At 45.6% G+C, this 18,086-nt stretch overlaps 2 long non-coding RNA genes across 5 annotated transcripts; one reads left to right on the top strand and one right to left on the bottom strand.

The window, feature by feature from the left end:
* Positions 1-2,108: 2,108 nt before the first annotated feature.
* LOC127301225 (uncharacterized) lies at positions 2,109-5,593 on the bottom strand. Of its 4 annotated transcripts, none has more exons than XR_007851913.2 (5): positions 5,452-5,593; positions 4,144-5,341; positions 3,223-3,331; positions 2,595-2,709; positions 2,109-2,450 (listed from the first exon to the last, which is right to left on the bottom strand). It is a non-coding gene; the product is annotated as an uncharacterized lncRNA (long non-coding RNA). The 4 variants fall into 4 exon arrangements; XR_011745325.1 differs by lacking the exon at positions 5,452-5,593 and having other exon boundaries at positions 4,144-4,986; positions 5,178-5,445; XR_007851914.2 differs by lacking the exon at positions 5,452-5,593 and having other exon boundaries at positions 2,109-2,523; positions 4,144-5,445.
* Positions 5,594-6,028: 435 nt separating this feature from the next.
* LOC139831067 (uncharacterized) lies at positions 6,029-7,574 on the top strand. Its single transcript, XR_011745326.1, has 2 exons — positions 6,029-7,270; positions 7,396-7,574. It is a non-coding gene; the product is annotated as an uncharacterized lncRNA (long non-coding RNA).
* Positions 7,575-18,086: the final 10,512 nt, after the last annotated feature.

The following is an 18,086-nucleotide window of genomic DNA, read 5'->3' as shown; positions in this document are numbered from 1 at the left end:
TTTAAAAGTTGAGTTAATCCATCCAAATTTGCTATATATTACATAGATTCGAACGAGATTTGATTAAATTTAAACTAAACCCTAATCTAGAAGTACTTGCGGCGGCCGGAGGCGTCGTAGTACTGGTGGAAGCTGTACATGTCGTCGGTGATGACCTCCTGCTTGACGCGCTCGTCAGGCTCGTCGACGGGCTCGTCCTTCACCAGGCCGCTTGGTCCTACCTCGCCGTCGTGGGTGAGGTCCACGAGCGGCTTGCCGGTGTCGCGGATGGGCATGGCGATCGCCGTCTCGTGGTCGCCCCTCCAGGCATCCTTGTCGTTCAGCGACGCCAAGCACGCCGCTCGCAGCCCTGGGCAGTCCTCGGGGTCGTCGCTGCTGCCGCTCGTACTTCGCCAGCAGCGCCGCCTTTGCCGCTTCCTCGTCGTCCTGCTCCTCCTTCACCTCCAGCTTCGAGATGAGGAGGGCGCTGCCGCCGCGCCTTTGCTGCTGTCGGCTGCCGCTGCCGCCGCGTCTCAGATTGATGGGCGTCGCCGACTCCTCCTTCACCACGCGCTTGGGGACGGTGTGGGGCGCGGAGCGGTGCGACAAGGGCGGCGTCGGCCGGCCCTGATGAGGAAGAGTTGGAGGAGGATGAGTATGTCCTCCTCGGCTGCCAGCGCACTGCGGGAGATGGTGGTGGTGAGGATGGCGCCTCCAACCATGGAGCGCCGTTGTGGATGCCATCGATGACGTTCTCTAGGGTGCGCCTCGGAACGCCCCAGAATATGAGGCCCCTGTCCCTGTTCCAGCTGTTCGGCCCACCGACGAGGCCGGTGGTGCTGTGCATCTCCATGTCGTATTGCGCCTGGAAGTAGGCAACCCTGATACGTCTTCAAACGTATCTATAATTTTTGATGCACCATGCTTATTATATGTTTTGTTCACACTTCGTTGCACTTTTACATGATTTCCGGCACTAACCTATTAACAAGATGCCATAGTGTCAGTTCCCTGTTTTCTGCTGTTTTTGTATTTCAGAAAAGTTGTACAAGAAATATTTTCGGAATTGGACGAAACAAAAGTCAAAGTCAATATTTACCAAACGAAGACGAAGTCGGAGGGGAGACGAAGAGGCGCACTAGGGTGCCCACACCACCCCTAGGCGCGGCCTAGGCCTGGCCCGCGCCTAGGGTAGGTGTGGGGCCACCAGGCGCCCAACCGACCTCAATCCTCCGCATATTTATACATCTTTCTCGGGAAAACCCTGGATGCCCGAGCCTCCATCCGCGAAAAGTTCCGTCGTGGCCGCCATCGCCGAACCCATCTCGGGGGGTTCTGAAGCTCTTCCTGGCACCCTGCCGGAGGGGGAAATCATCGCCGGAGGCATCTATATCCCCATGCCCACCTCCGAAGTGATGCGTGAGTAGTTCATCCCTGGACTATGGGTCCATAGCAGTAGGTAGATGATTATCTTCTCCACTTTGTGCTTCATGTATCGATCTTGTGAGCTGCCCTACATGATCAAGATCATCTTTATGTAATCCTATACTAGTAGGCCTTGGCACGGCGGCACGCCGCGCCCGTGGAGTTATCTCTTTTGTATGGATGCCGGTTTTTTGGTTTGAAAGGGGTGTCGGAAGGGTGACATTCTCTATGGTTTTATAGATCAAGTTAGGACTGAATCGTTGGTGGTCTGCTTTTTTTTTTGCTGCAATGGATTTTGATGTTGAATCGTCGATAGTTTGCTGCTTTTATGTTGAAAGCATGGAGGAAATAAACTGACCCCATGGCACTAAGCTACACAACTACTAACATAGATATCAGGCAGCAAAGTGAAGTAGTTCCTACGGCCAGTTTAGGCTTGCATCACTATCATCTTAATCCAAAGAGAGGGTGAGAACTGGTCCATCGATTGTGTTGTTGTTGGTAGACACCACGAAATTGGCATTGCATCTGAGGTCCTTGATGGGCCGGTTACCATTTCCGGTAAAGACCGAAATCACCCAATTGGGCAGCCTACAGATTGGACTGAGATCGAGCTCATTAAGAAATGACATAGTATTCTATCTCATAGTTGTTGCAGATGAACAAATGAATTAAAATACATGAAAGCGGAAGATAGGGAGATCTTGATGGTCTACTATTTGTAGAGTGATATAGTTGAGTAGACTGGAAACGGCCAGATAGATAAGAGTGAAATGCAAACGATAGAGAAATTGTTTCTCCGGGATGGGCCCAAAAGTACAGACAACAACATTGTTCGGAGGCACTAAAAAGTGGTACACTGTGAGTGAACACACATGTACCAACTTACAGTACTGTCAATAGAAAGGCAATATGTCTCCAACGGAACAAAAACACTACACTACCATACAACATAGAGTCTACAGATAGTACCCTGACAGATGGGAACGAAATGTTCAGCACTTGGAGCTCTGTCAGCTTGTACATATACATCCATAGTTGGGTAACTGCAACCGACATCAATAGAAACCTTGGTCAAATCCATTAATTGCAGTGGCATCATCTTGATTTGAAGCACAACTAAGAAAAATAATAGCTGCTTGACATTTAGAAAAAAATTCCATGTCGAACTACTACATATGAAATCTAACCTGATTAGGTATTGGTGTATGGAAGAAGAGATCATTCTATATGAATGCATCAACCCCGTAATGATTCTCAATTCTTTTACTATGATGACGTATTCTCTGTCAGTAAAATTTAGATCTGTAAGAAAGCAATTATAGTGTAAGTACAAAGAAGCAAGAATCAGAACACTATTTTTTCAGCAAGATCTGAACTTTCAAGAGTGACGATGGTGACTTCTAGACTTTCTTGATTTGCTATGTTCAATTGCGCTTTGCAAATAGCGATGGATCATCGGGATGGTATTTTATTTTGTGATGACGTGGTACTTATCATGATGTGATAATGCCAATTTCACTCATTTAAAGAAAGATGTCATGTTCAGATGGATCAGTGCAAATAATGAAGCTCTTCATAGCTATGTGCTTTTTTTTTTCGAGAATTGTCATGTGTGTTGTTAATCATGCCAATGACTAAATCTGCATCGTGAACTCAGATTTAAACATAGAAGGGCCGACGACCGTCTTCCTGAGTGAAGTAACTCAAATATCAACAACCCCAGATCAGCTTTTGTATGAAGATTAACTCATGCATGCAAAAAGGTTTAAATAAAACAAACATAGTCAGTATTGTAATATAAGAAAGAAGTCTCACATGAGTATATTAGTTTTTCTCCTCTTGGCTTCATTGAGGTTCTCCTTGTTACTTTGCAAGCATGATAGGTGACTACGTGAGGAAACCAAATCATCCATAGATGGATGTGCTGTAAGACACACACATACCTTTGAATTAGTCTCATTGGAATTAGCTAGCTTCTAAAACTTTAAAAATAATCATGTTTGAAACATCAGAATTGTGGACACTGAAACATGTCCCTGGTACCAACACCCAAATTTCACAAATAGGCCACAGTATCAATTTAATTTGCAGATAAACTGGTCTGTAAATTGGAAATAAGAGACACATGTGAAAATCTTGGAAAAGACAGTCAAGAAGTACTCCTGAGAAAAAAATAATTGAGGAAAACATGTCCCAGGTACCAACATCTACATTTCACAAACATATCATAGCATCAGTTTAGTTTGCACATACATTGGGTCTACAAATTTGAAAGAAAAGAAACAGGTGAAAACTTTGGAAAAGACCTTCAAGAAGTAGTCATGAATAGCTGAGGAAAAAATGGCAGCAAGCCTTTGAATTACCATCAGAATATTTTTTCGAGAGAGGAGGAGCCCCCAGGATATTGGATTGATTTATCATCAGGTTTTAAAGAACACACACTCACCCACACCCTAGGTCTGTGCATCAATATGTAAGCATACTAAAGTACAGGCTTCCTTGGTTATGCCTTTTCGAGAAACATAAACTACATACTACGAACTACAACATCTGGTAAAAACACCGGATAGTAAAGCACCAGCGTCGTCCAAACTTTCTCAGAATCTTAATACGTAAGCATGAGGGTCACCTGAATTTTATACTAACTGACCACATATCCTTGGGACAAATCCCCAGTACTTAATTATATTCACACCATTCACCACTGAGTGAATGCAAACATTAGAAGCTACTCACCTACGTGTGGAGGAGCCGGGAACCACGGCGGCGACGCACGGTCACAACTCCAATCCGGACACTCTGCGGGCAAGCACGCACAATACCTCTCCTTCACTTGAGAGAGGATCAACCACGACGATAGACGCTTTAGCTCCTCACATAGCCGATACACCTCAGGAAGGACAGGAGGTCGTACAGCGCACCGCCAGCCGCCTCGGTACGCCAGCCGTCTCGGGACTGGAAGGAGAAGCCAAACCAGTATGCAAGGCTAACGCACCGGCACGCCCCAGAAGGTTACCATGGCAGACACCCGGAGGAATAGAGGCACCATCCATCTGTAGACCAAGAGAGGCAGACACACGAGCACAAGTGCACAACCTCCAGGGGCATGATCCGACGCCCACCACTCCGGCCACACGGAAAAGGATATGTGGTCAGTTAGTATAAAATTCAGGAAGGGCGATGAACCTGCAGATCAGTAGGAAGGGCGGAGGCGGCAGAGTTGCCAACGACCGTGGAGCAGGAGCAAAGCCGAACTGGCCACCAGAAATCATCTCAACATGATGTACTCATGTACAAACTAAAGAACTGGTAGGATGGAGATGAACGCGCAAACCCTGGATCATCCATACGGAGTGCGGTGACGGCCGCGGAGCGGAACCACGGAGCGTCGACCTCTAGGCTTGCAGGAGAAACGGAGGCGTCCGGACGACCTCGGCCGGGCCGCCCCGTCGGCCTACCGGCGGCGTCCATCTGCAGACCGGAATCAGAGGAGGAGCCGATAGTACATCATCGGCTGGGACGCCCCGACAGGCTACCACGGCAACCAGGCGGAGCAGCACCAAGAGCAGCGCCATCCATCTACAGGGAGCGGAGGCAGCAAATCAATAAAAAAAATCAGGGGAAAGCAGAAGATGGGAAAAATCGAGAAAAACATGGAGATCGTTGCCATCAAAAAGAAATAAAGAATAAGTAAAGGAAGAGGAGGGCGTGCCGCCTCGTTGGATGGCCAGGGATGGAAAGGAGAGGGTCGCCTCCGGTGAAGGACGTGCCTCCATTGCTGCCTCGAGAGACAGCGCGACGACCAGGAAGAGATAATCGTACGGCAGAGGAGGGTGCTGGAGCCGCCCACCACCTGCAGCAGCTTGATCCCCACAACCGGTGGGCCACCATCTTCTTCTCACCTGAGACGTATGCGGAGGTGGAGATCGCCCCCCTGACCGGCGGCGCAAGATGCGGCAGGACGGAGTGAGCCAGGAGATAGAGAAAGAGAAGAATAGATCTGAAGAGGCCAAATCCAAGATAGAGAAAGACAAATTTTAATACCGAAGTGGCTGTTCTTTTGGTCCGCCTTTCGCTAGGTATGCCACGCTTAGCGGAAGAATTTTCTAGACGTGGCCAGCTCACAACACCACCGCTGTTGGCAAGGCACGGGATGGATAACCCAGTGACCGGAAAGTAACCGGTAACCTGGATCAATCCACAGAGAAGAAAATGGGAGAAGGAAGATAAAATGCCTGATGCTGATTTAGGTAAAGAGGTACGTGGATGCACCGGAATGGTGAAAAATTGTGCATCTACAGTACCCAAATTAGCATTAGATGCCCTAAATTGATTGTCTTTTATATAGTGTATAATGTTTGGTTTGCTAGGATCCGATGAATGTTGAATACTATGTTGAGATTGATTATATATTCATGTCATATGTTATTTGTGATCTTGCATGCTCTTCGTTGCTAGTAGAAACTCTGGCCAAGTGGACACTTGTGACTCCAAGAGAGGGTATTTATGCTCGACGAATGAAGCTCGGTAACTAGATGGGTACGTGCGCACGCACAGAGAAATCGACGCGTGTCTAACGCCGTGTCCCGCATCTGTTTGCTTTAATCGATTTATTATGTCTCTCTCTCTCTCCACGAGTGGCTCTGCGCCCATTCCTTATCCTCTCCCTCTCTGGCTCTGATCCCTCCGCTCTTCTCATCTTCCTCCAAACCGCGTTCAGGAGAAGCAACTGATGGCGTAGCCCTTCCCTTTGAGAGACCGGCGGCGCAAGCCTTGCTCATGGTGAGGAGACGTGATGGGTTGTCAGCCGCTCTGTGTAGGGTGCCTCCTCGTTTCCTTGCCCACGGGAACTCGCCAGGGGAGCCGCCGCCATCAGGCTGGCCGTCGAGGGAGGCCGCCTCCATCGAAAAAGCGCCGGGGGAGCCACCGCCATCAGGCTGGCCGTCGAGGGTCCTCCGCCCGTGCCCTTCGCCTGTCCCCCGTGCGCCGCCCTGGCCGGCAGCACCCCGCGCGCCGCCGCCGACCTGGCGCTCTAGATCGAAGCCGACCAACGCCATCAACGCTGTTTCCCAGGCGCGGGCTGCAGCGATAGAAAGGGAGCCGCACGGACCTCCCGCCTCTGCCAACCTCACGACCAGGCTCCGGCCGTGCTCCATCGCCTCTCTTCCACTCCATCTCGAGCCGACGGCGCTCCAGATCGAAGCCGACCACGCGTGGATGGCGCCGCGCCGGTCGTCTGCTGCCTCTAGCGCGGCCGTCTCCTCCGATGGAGGTCGAGCGCCTCCGTAGAGGTCGCGCCGTCTTCTGCGAGTCTGGGCGCCTCCAGCGCGGCCTTCTCCTCCGATGGAGGTCGAGCGCCGCCGTAGAGGTCGCGTCGTCTTCTGCGAGTTTGGGCGCCTCCAGCGCGGCCTTCTCTTCCGATGGAGGTCGAGCGCTGCCGTAGAGGGAGCGCCGTCTTCTGTGAGTCTGGGCGCGTCGAGCACGTGCCGGCGGCGGGAGTCCGCGGTGTCGCTGTGGTGCACTCGTCTCGAGCTAAGCCAGGGGCCACGACTCCATCCCCTGCAGAGTCCGCGGTGTTTGCTATGGTTTGTAAATTAGCAAATACGAGGGGGTAGGATGGGGAACGAGAGGATCACCTCAGCTGCCTCCTTAACTTCTTTCTGGTCGCCTCCCAATTTTTGTTGTGTTTGGACAGATACAGATACGAGCACTACATAAGCATAATTATTTGATTTTTTTTATCCTTCTCTGTGATTATTTTCTTCTTTCTAGACTGGTGTTGGAGCGCTCCTAAACTGATTACATGAGATACTTGGTTCATTGTCCAAGTGTGCTGCTCACCCTTGATAGAATCCGTGCCTTGGTATTTCCTCTTTTTTTTGACTGTTCTTAGTATGATAGTATCCCTGTGTTTCTGGTTGAAGCTTGCGGCTGGACATCAAACGATTCTAATTTGGTACTGTACCATGCAATTCGTCTGTGAGCTAGGGGAAGCAGCCAAAAAAGGGGAAAGCAGGGCTGGGAGGTGATGCGGGGGAAGCAAGGGAAGCAGCCAAAAAGGGGTTTCACGCCGTTGGTCGCCGTGAGCTAGCAATAGAATCTCAATGTTGATCCAACGGTGGCTAGGGGGTGCGCACGTACCCCCCTGAACACCAAATCCACTCTCTTATGCTCGATAGTAGGTTAATGCCTCTAGTTTTCTGGGAGAGTGACTTTATAACTTCTAAGGTTGTAGATGTGCTGTTGCTACTAGGGAGAAAACAAAAATGTTTTATCCAAGGGTAATTCTATTGTTTACTTCCACACATTGCTTAATGCGATAGTCTGTTGCTTGCAACTTTATACTGAAAGGGGTGCGGACTCTAACCTGAAGGTGGATTATTAGTCATAGACGCAGGTGGATTACGGTCTATGTATTATATTGTAATGTCCAATACCGAATCTCATAGTAATCATCTTGTCACGTACGGTCGATATTCTGTCAATTTCACAACTGTAATTTGTTCACCCAACATGCTATTTCTTTATGGAGAGACACCTCTAGTGAACTGTGGACCCCGGTCCTTCTTCCTTTACTGATAAATTCATCTGCAATCATGTTCTGTTTACTTTCTTCAAACATCTCCTTCCATTCGATATGTCTAATCCTTTGTGTTCAACAAACCGGTGAGATTGACAACCTCATTGTAAGTTGGGGCAAAGTACTTTGGTTGTGTTGTGTGCAGGTTTCACGTTATTGCTGATGCCGGTAGTGCGTCCTGCCACTAGTCATCCAGCAACACCTTCAAAAGTCACGCCTTTCTCCTACTGGTCAATTAAACCTTGGTTTCGTACGGAGGGAAAACTTTCTGATGTGCTCATCACAACTTCCTCTTGGGATTTCCCAACCGCTTCCACAACACTTGCCAACAAGATTGTCTGGCGCCATTACCGGAGCACTATCAAGATTTTCTTGCAGCGTTGCCGGTGACATACACATCCCGGATGGGCCTGCCGAAGAAGGTACCCGGGGTTTATTGAAGGCCCACGACCCGAAGATTATGAAGCCCGAGAGCCCATTGAAGCATCGACTATGGAAAATAGAGATAGATTAGGAATAAAGAGATTTGTAATTACACGGGACGAACTCAGAGAGTCTCCCGGTATTTGTAACTTGTAAAACACGAAACCCTCGGCTCCGCCTTCTATATAAGGGGGAGTCGAGGGACAAAGAAAGGATCAATCTCATTGTCAACACAACCCTAGTTTTTAGCAGTCAAGCACCTTTTCGGCTGAAACCTTCGAGATCTACTTGCCCTCTACTTCCGTGAAACCCAAGTCTACAACTCGTAGGCATTGACAAGTTAATCCCTTGTCAATTGGCGTCGTCTGTGGCAATTGCAGGCGACAAGGAGCTGATCTCGATGGCATCGTCAATATCTTCGGAAACATCGTCAACATCATCGGTAGCAAGCAACGCGATGGATGGAGGTAAACAGATCAAAACTGGTCTCGTTGATTTTGTTCCTCACCCTCCCGCCCGTGTGGATGCATATGCGTATCTGGAGGAGCCAATGGAGATGACGTTCGGGGGCTTCCTCTTCCACGTCGGGAAAAATTGATCGCATCGTCTCACAGTACCGAGTTCTTCGGATCCGTTAGCGGTCGATTCCGACTTTTCGGGATCGTCATCGTCGTTCGAGTCAGGCGACGAAGAGATCTTGCCGCCAAGCTTCACCAAGCCCGCTTCAAGCGGAAAACTCGCCGATATCTTCAACAGCATGTCCTTTGGGTTGTATGAAGACTCGGATCTAAGCAGCGACTCGGAAAGCATCGACAGTTTCGACTTCATCGATAGATCTACTTCTATTCGGGAGGTCTTTGCGGATCTATACGACGGTGCCACCGACCGTGAAGAGGAAGATAAAGCTACAATATATCATCAAGTCTGTGCAATTGGAGATTCGGGTCGCCAAGAGGATGAAGCATCAGAGGCTTTCGATGATTTGGGAAACCCATACATCGATCCCGTTGATCTTACGCGAGGATTGGGAAACAAGTACGTTGGGACCACACCTCGCTAGAAGTTGCAACTTCCACAAGCAGCTTGGGATAGAGCATCAAGAGCCATGGACGGCACAGAGCCGATGACTACCACAGCCACGACAGAAGAGTTGCAAGCATATCAATATAAACTCTCCCGTGCTGGTAGAGAACTCGATAAACAGATAATTGCACTTGAGAAAAGGAGAGCAACAGCCTTTTGATGTCTACGCCCCCTCCTTTTCCTGTAGACAGTGTTGGGCCTCCAAGAGCAGAGGTTTGTAGAACAGCAGCAAGTTTTCCCTTAAGTGGATCACCCAAGGTTTATCGAACTCAGGGAGGAAGAGGTCAAAGATATCCCTCTCATGCAACCCTGCAACCACAAAGCAAGAAGTCTCTTGTGTCCCCAACACACCTAATAGGTGCACTAGTTCGGCGAAGAGATAGTGAAATACAGGTGGTATGAATATATATGAGCAGTAGCAACGGTGCCAGAAAATAGCTTGCTGGCGTGTAGTTGATGGTGGTAGTATTGCAGCAGTAGTAACACAGTGAAACAAGAAACAAGCGGTAACGTAGCAGTATTTAGGAACAAGGCCTAGGGATTAGACTTTCACTAGTGGACACTCTCAACATTGATCACATAACAGAATAGATAAATGCATACTCTACACTCTTGTTGGATGATGAACACATTGCGTAGGATTACACGAACCCTCAATGCCGGAGTTAACAAGCTCCACAATTCAATGTTCATATTTAAGTAACCTTAGAGTGCATGAAAGATCAATTCGACTAAACCAAGTACTAACATAGCATGCACACTGTCACCTTCATGCATATGTAGGAGGAATAGATCACATCAATACTGTCATAGCAATAGTTAACTTCGCAATCTACAAGAGATCATGATCATAGCATAAACCAAGTACTAACACGGATGCACACACTGTCACCATTACACCGTGTAGGAGGAATAAAACTACTTTAATAACATTGCTAGAGTAGCACATAGATAAATTGTGACACAAACACATTGCAATCATAAAGAGATATAAATAAGCACTTCACTATGCTCTTCATAACAGTGAATAAGTATTCTGTGAAATATAGCCTAAGAGACCCACACGGTGCACACACTGTCACCTTTACACACGTGGGACAAGGAGTCTCCGGAGATCACATAAGTAAAACTCACTTGACTAGCATAATGACATCTAGATTACAAGCATCATCATATGAATCTCAATCATGTAAAGCAGCTCATGAGATTATTGTATTGAAGCACATAGGAGAGAGATGAACCACATAGCTACCGGTACAGCCCCGAGCCTCGATGGAGAACTACTCCCTCCTCATGGGAGCAGCAGCGGTGATGAAGATGGCGGTGGTGATGATGGAGAAGCCTTCCGGGGGCACTTCCCCGTTCCGGCGGCGTGCCGGAACAGAGACTCCCGTCCCCCAGATCTTGGCTTCGCGATGGCGGCGGCTCTGGAAGGTTTCTGTGGGTTTCGTCGAACGCATCAGGGTTTTCGCGACGGAGGCTTTTTATAGGCGAAGAGGCGGCGCAGGAGGGTCGAAGGGGTGGCCACACCATATGGCGGCGCGGCCAGGGCCTGGGCCGCGCCGGCCTATGGTCTGGGGGCCCAGTGCCCCCCCTCTGGTCCTTCTCGTGTGTTCTGGATGCTTCCGGTGAAAATAGGAACCTGGGCGTTGATTTCGTCTGATTCCGAGAATATTTCGTTACTAGGATTTCTGAAACCAAAAACAGCAGAAAACAGGAACTGGCACTTCGGCATCTTGTTAATAGGTTAGTTCCAGAAAATGCACGAATATGGCATAAAGTGTGCATAAAACATGTAGATAATATCAATAATGTGGCATGGAACACAAGAAATTATCGATACGTCGGAGACGTATCAGCATCCCCAAGCTTAGTTCTGCTCGTCCCGAGCAGGTAAAACGATAACAAAGATAATTTCTGGAGTGACATGCCATCATTACCTTGATCATACTATTGTAAACATATGTAATGAATGCAGCGATCAAAACAATGGTAATGACATGAGTAAACAAATGAATCATAAAGCAAAGACTTTTCATGAATAGTACTTAAAGACAAGCATCAATAAGTCTTGCATAAGAGTTAACTCATAAAGCAATAATTCAAAGTAAAGGTATTGAAGCAACATAAAAGAAGATTAAGTTTCAGCGGTTGCTTTCAACTTGTAACATGTATATCTCATGGATAGTTGTCAATGCAAAGTAATATAACAAGTGCAATATGCAAGTATGTAGGAATCAATGCACAGTTCACACAAGTGTTTGCTTCTTGAGGTGGAGAGAAATAGGTGAACTGACTCAACAATAAAAGTAAAAGAATGGCCCTTCGCAGAGGGAAGCAGGGATAAATCATGTGCTAGAGCTTTTCAAGTTTTAAAATCATATAGAGAGCATAAAAGTAAAGTTTTGAGAGGTGTTTGTTGTTGTCAACGAATGGTAATGGGTACTCTAACTACCTCGCCAACCAGACTTTCAAGAGCGGCTCCCATGAAGGACGTTATCTCTACCAGCAAGGTAGATCATCCCTCTTCTCTTTTGTTTACACATGTATTTTAGTTTTTATTTATTTATGGGTGACACTCCTCCCAACCTTTGCTTACACAAGCCATGGCTAACCGAATCCTCGGGTGCCTACCATCAATCTCATACCATGGAGGAGTGTCTATTTGCAAAATTAAGTTGCTTGCTGATGAATCAGAGCAAAACATGTGAAGAGAATTATTAATGCAAGTTGTAATTAATTGGGGCTGGGAACCCCATTGCCAGCTCTTTTTGCAAAATTATTGGATAAGCGGATGAAGCCACTAGTCCATTGTGAAAGTCTGTCAAAAGTAAATGACCAGATCGAAAGATAAAACACCACATACTTCCTCATGAGCTATAAAACATTGACACAAATTAAGAAGCATTTTGAATTGTTTAAAGGTAGCACACGAAGTATTTACTTGGAATGGCAGAAAATACCATGTAGTAGGTAGGTATGGTGGACACAAATGGCATAGTGGTTGGCTCAAGGATTTTGGATGCATGAGAAGTATTCCCTCTCGATACAAGGTTTAGGCTAGCAAGGTTATTTGAAACAAACACAAGGATGAACCGGTGCAGCAAAACTCACATAAAAGACATATTGTAAACATTATAAGACTCTACACCATCTTCCTTGTTGTTCAAACTCAATACTAGAAATTATCTAGACCTTAGAGAGACCAATTATGCAAACCAAATTTTAGCATGCTCTATGTATTTCTTCATTAATGGGTGCAAAGTATATGATGCAAGAGCTTAAACATGAGCACAACAATTGCCAAGTATCACATTACCCAAGACATTTATAGCAATTACTACATGTATCATTTTTCAATTCCAACCATATAACAATTTAACGAAGAGAAAACTTCGCCATGAATATTATGAGCTAAGAACACATGTGTTCATACGAACCAGCGGAGCATGTCTCTCTCCCACACAAGTATGATGTAATCCAATTTATTCAAACACAAACAAAAACAAAAGCACACAGACGCTCCAAGTAAAGTACATAAGATGTGACCGAATAAAAATATAGTTTCAAGGGAGGAACCTGATAAGTTGATGAAGAAGGGGATGCCTTGGGCATCCCCAATCTTAGACGCTTGAGTCTTCTTGAAATATGCAGGGATGAACCACGGGGGCATCCCCAAGCTTAGACTTTTCACTCTTCTTGATCATATATCATCCTCCTCTCTTGACCCTTGAAAACTTCCTTCACAACAAACTTCTCATAAACTTCATTAGAGGGGTTAGTACTCAAAAAATTTGAATCCACCTTGGTCCTGTAGTGGCACATTGCAAGAACTCAATAAAACATCAGCTACAGCTCTCTACGTCTAGAAAACCTCGCTTAAAGTCCACAAGAGACAATGCAAAAAACAGAGACAGAATCTGCCAAAACAGAACAGCCAGTAAAGACGAATTTTAATAAAATACTTCCGTTGCTCAAATCAGAAAACTCAAAACTAATGAAAGTTGCGTACATATCTGAGGAACACGCACGTAAATTGGCATAATTTTCTGAGTTTCCTACAGAGAATTAGACCCAGATTCGTTACAGATAGAAATCTGTTTCTGCGCAGAAATCCAAATCTAGCATCAACCTTCGATTAGAGGCTTCACTTGGCACAACAAAACACAAAACTAAGATAAGGAGCGGTTGCTACAGTAGTAAACAACTTCCAAGACACAAATATAAAATAAAGTACTGTAGCAAAATAACACATGGGTTATCTCCCAAGAAGTTGCTTTCTTTATAGCGATTAAGATGGGCTCAGCAGTTTTAATGATGCACTCGCAAGAAATAGTATTTGAAGCAAAAGAGAGCATCAAGAGGCAAATCCAAAACACATTTAAGTCTAACATGCTTCCTATGCAAAGGAATCTTGTACACAAATAAATTCATGAAGAACAAAGTGACAAGCATAAGAAGATAGAACAAGTGTAACTTCAACAATTTCAGCATATAGAGAGGTGTATTAGTACCATGAAAATTTCTACTACCATATTTTCCTCTCTCATAATAATTTTCAGTAGCTTCATGAACAAACTCAACAATATAACTATCACATGCAGCATGCTTCTCATGATTTCCAAACATATAATTTTTTTCAAGTTCAAGAATAGTGGAATTAAAACTTTCAAACTTACTTTTATTAATAATATAACAAGGTAGTTGATCAATCTCAAGAGATATGGGACACATAGATAAAGTCAATAACTCTCCAATCCCATTTTCATTAGTAGTACAATTAATAGTATCAAGTAACATAGGACCATCATCTAGAGCTTTATCATAAACATTTGCTAAGCAAAATTCTTTAGTACCATGCATTTCGACATCAGGCACAAACAAAGCATTATCATAAGATTTATCAAAGTAGCATGGATTATCATATATAACAGTAGCATAATTATTCTCACAAGTTTTACTCGTAGGTAATATTTCAAGAGAATCCACAGGAACATAACATTCAACCTCTTTCGGTAAGCATGGAGGACAATCAAATAGTGTAAGAGATAAAGAGTTACTCTCATTAGAAGGTTGGCATGGGTAGCTAATCCATTCTTCCTCCTTTTGTTAGTCGCTCTCCTCTTCCTTTTCATCCAATGAGCTTTCATCAATTTCCTCCTCTTTTTCATCCAATGAGCTTTCAGGTTCATCAGTTTCTTCTTCCACCGGTTCCTGCAAATTGTGAGTGCATTCTTGTGCATTAATGTGTCTCTCTTTATAATCAAGGATATAAGGATTCCTACTGTAGCATTCTATGCAAGAATTAAGGATAGTAGAGACATAATCTTTAAGGTCCTTACAAATAGCACAAGTTTCATAATTCTCAACCATGAAGGATTCTATCTCGGAGGCTCCCATAAATAAGACAAATTGTTCTACCTCTTCGAACCCATAATGAATATAGCAATTCCGATTATAGCTCTTAATAAAATATTCCTCACTAAAGCCACATTGAAATTTAAGATGTTTAGTATCCTGTTGAGAGCAATAGTTTATATCATGGCGTCTAAGCAAGATTCTAGCAATTGTATTTAATTTTTCTATCATAGAACTCATTATTTTACCAGTTCTTGATTCTCTATAACAATTATAACATTCCATAAGCTCCAAGTAGGTTGTTGGTTCTCCCATAACTGCAGTTTTTAATTTTTTGGTTTTTCAAATTTTTATGGATTTTTGGGTATATGAGGAAAATAAAACAAGACAAAAATAAACTAAGCAAAAGTAAACTACGCAAAATAATACTAGACAGAAATAAACTAAGCACAAATAAACTAGACAAAAGTAAACTAAGCAAAACAAAATAAAATAAAACAGAGAGAGAGGTAGAGTGTACTCCCCAGGTGAACTTATGAGTAGAGCTATGCCTCCCCGGCAACGGCGCCAGAAAATAGCTTGATGTCTACGCCCCCTCCTTTTCCTGTAGACAGTGTTGGGCCTCCAAGAGCAGAGGTTTGTAGAACAGCAGCAAGTTTTCCCTTAAGTGGATCACCCAAGGTTTATCGAACTCAGGGAGGAAGAGGTCAAAGATATCCCTCTCATGCAACCCTGCAACCACAAAGCAAGAAGTCTCTTGTGTCCCCAACACACCTAATAGGTGCACTAGTTCGGCGAAGAGATAGTGAAATACAGGTGGTATGAATATATATGAGCAGTAGCAACGGTGCCAGAAAATAGCTTGCTGGCGTGTAGTTGATGGTGGTAGTATTGCAGCAGTAGTAACACAGTGAAACAGTAAACAAGCAGTAGTAACGCAGCAGTATTTAGGAACAAGGCCTAGGGATTAGACTTTCACTAGTGGACACTCTCAACATTGATCACATAACAGAATAGATAAATGCATGCTCTACACTCTTGTTGGATGATGAACACATTGTGTAGGATTACACGAACCCTCAATGCCGGAGTTAACAAGCTCCACAAGTCAATGTTCATATTTAAGTAACCTTAGAGTGCATGAAAGATCAATTCGACTAAACCAAGTACTAACATAGCATGCACACTGTCACCTTCATGCATATGTAGGAGGAATAGATCACATCAATACTGTCATAGCAATAGTTAACTTCGCAATCTACAAGAGATCATGATCATAGCATAAACCAAGTACTAACACGGATGCACACACTGTCACCATTACACCGTGTAGGAGGAATAAAACTACTTTAATAACATTGCTAGAGTAGCACATAGATAAATTGTGACACAAACACATTGCAATCATAAAGAGATATAAATAAGCACTTCACTATGCTCTTCATAACAGTGAATAATTATTCTGTGAAATATAGCCTAAGAGACCCACACGGTGCACACACTGTCACCTTTACACACGTGGGACAAGGAGTCTCCGGAGATCACATAAGTAAAACTCACTTGACTAGCATAATGACATCTAGATTACAAGCATCATCATATGAATCTCAATCATGTAAAGCAGCTCATGAGATTATTGTATTGAAGCACATAGGAGAGAGATGAACCACATAGCTACCGGTACAGCCCCGAGCCTCGATGGAGAACTACTCCCTCCTCATGGGAGCAGCAGCGGTGATGAAGATGGCGGTGGTGATGATGGAGAAGCCTTCCGGGGGCACTTCCCCGTTCCGGCGGCGTGCCGGAACAGAGACTCCTGTCCCCCAGATCTTGGCTTCGCGATGGCGGCGGCTCTGGAAGGTTTCTGTGGGTTTCGTCGAACGCATCAGGGTTTTCGCGACGGAGGCTTTTTATAGGCGAAGAGGCGGCGCAGGAGGGTCGAAGGGGTGGCCACACCATATGGCGGCGCGGCCAGGGCCTGGGCCGCGCCGGCCTATGGTCTGGGGGCCCAGTGCCCCCCCTCTGGTCCTTCTCGTGTGTTCTGGATGCTTCCGGTGAAAATAGGAACCTGGGCGTTGATTTCGTCTGATTCCGAGAATATTTCGTTACTAGGATTTCTGAAACCAAAAACAGCAGAAAACAGGAACTGGCACTTCGGCATCTTGTTAATAGGTTAGTTCCAGAAAATGCACGAATATGACATAAAGTGTGCATAAAACATGTAGATAATATCAATAATGTGGCATGGAACACAAGAAATTATCGATACGTCGGAGACGTATCACCTTTGCGTCAAGCGCGTGAAGAGCTGAGCTAAGTCGGCAATCAGGAACCTCGGGAGACAATCACAGAGCATCACGCGCAAGAGGAAGATCTCGCCTAGCGCATGTACCTGAGCATGAGCGGGAGCACCTGATCCAAAACCTCGACATGTCCTTTATGTCAATAGATACAAGAGGGAACATTATTCCCAAAACACCGGAAGTTGGATACATGGCAACTCAAGACTATATACTAGCATCAAGGCCACCAGCAGGGGACCCGAGAGAAGCACTGTATCATATGGCCATGGCAGGAGTTGGAGTCATGGGAACAACGTTCGTAAGCCCTAGTACGCCGCAACCTAAAAGTACCCCAAGGAGAAATATTCCTCGACCCACCATGGTGGCACGAGATCCACCGCGAGCAGACGAGGCGGGAAATATAGAGGCACAAGCTCGAGTGGATAGAGCACGAGAAAATAGATCCAGGCGACACTTGCCAGAAGTTGATGAAGAGGATATGTGTGGACTCCCCTGCTTTACTCGACGAGTTCGCAGAACGCGGGTCCCTTCTGGCTTCAAGTTGCAAGACGGTTACAAGAAGTTCGATGGTTTGCAAGACCCCGAGGACTGGCTAATCGACTACCTGGAAATAGTAAAACTGTTGGGTGGAACCAGAGCAACAGCTATGCAGAGCGTCCAAGTCCATCTTAGTGGAGCCGCAACATCTTGGATAAAAAAGTTGCCAGTGGGATCTATCGACAGCTGGGAAACCTTTGAAGACTTGTTCGTGAAAAACTTCCGCTCCACGTGCAAGAAAGCCGCATCCATAGAGCAACTAAGGGCGTGCAAGCAGACGTATGGTGAACCAATGAGGACATATATATATCTAGCGGTGGAACATCATAAAAAATTCGACGGAAAACGTATCCGACGAAAGAGCAATCGATGCATTTGTTTCGGGGATCCAAAGG

This window comes from Lolium perenne, chromosome 5 (assembly GCF_019359855.2).
Source record: "Lolium perenne isolate Kyuss_39 chromosome 5, Kyuss_2.0, whole genome shotgun sequence".
NCBI classification, from domain to species: Eukaryota; Viridiplantae; Streptophyta; class Magnoliopsida; order Poales; family Poaceae; genus Lolium; species Lolium perenne.
Note: the sequence above shows the minus strand (reverse complement) of the source record. Positions and strands in the feature narration are given on the sequence as shown.